This window comes from Charadrius vociferus, unplaced genomic scaffold (assembly GCF_000708025.1).
Source record: "Charadrius vociferus isolate BGI_N301 unplaced genomic scaffold, ASM70802v2 scaffold820, whole genome shotgun sequence".
Taxonomy (NCBI): Eukaryota; Metazoa; Chordata; class Aves; order Charadriiformes; family Charadriidae; genus Charadrius; species Charadrius vociferus.
This window is the reverse complement of record NW_009646233.1, coordinates 1-632: the sequence shown is the minus strand read 5'-3', so window position 1 is coordinate 632 and position 632 is coordinate 1.

Genomic DNA, 632 nt, shown 5'->3' with positions numbered 1-632 from the left:
TTGACTCACATTTGCTCAGCAATCCCTAAACCCACCTTCCATGTGAACCCACAAATCTTGCCAGATATCCCACAGTCACCTCCAACACTCATGCACCCAGCCCTACCACAACAAGGTAGGTGTTATGTGAGGCACAGGAGGTCAGTTTGGTTTGCCTGTAGCTTGCTCTGAGTCCACCTACAAGACTGAGTCCAAGAACGAGTTAGGCCAATGTGGCTGGACACGAGCAGGAACCTCATGTCGGGCTGTTGAGGCCACGGCTATGCAGGGTCTGTGCTTCGTGCTCCGCTGCATATACTCAGAGATGGTTCAGGTCTAAAAGCAAAGCCAACCACCCGAGGTACTTGTGTATCTCAATGGCTGAAGAAAGGCAGGGTTTGCCCCCTTTAGAAGCAATCCCATTCTTACCTGATTTGGGATAAGTTGCTAGAAATATGTCACTATCCTTGATTTCAAAATCCTCCAGGGAAGCTACGTGCTCAAGTGTAGTAATTACACCAAAATAAAACCCTTTGTATTTGAACATATATTCTTTTGATGGTTCCATTGTTAATCTGCGGTCCTTGTAGGGCAATAACCTGCAATAAGAAAATACAATGTTTTATATATTTTCCTTGGTTGTCATCTCACAG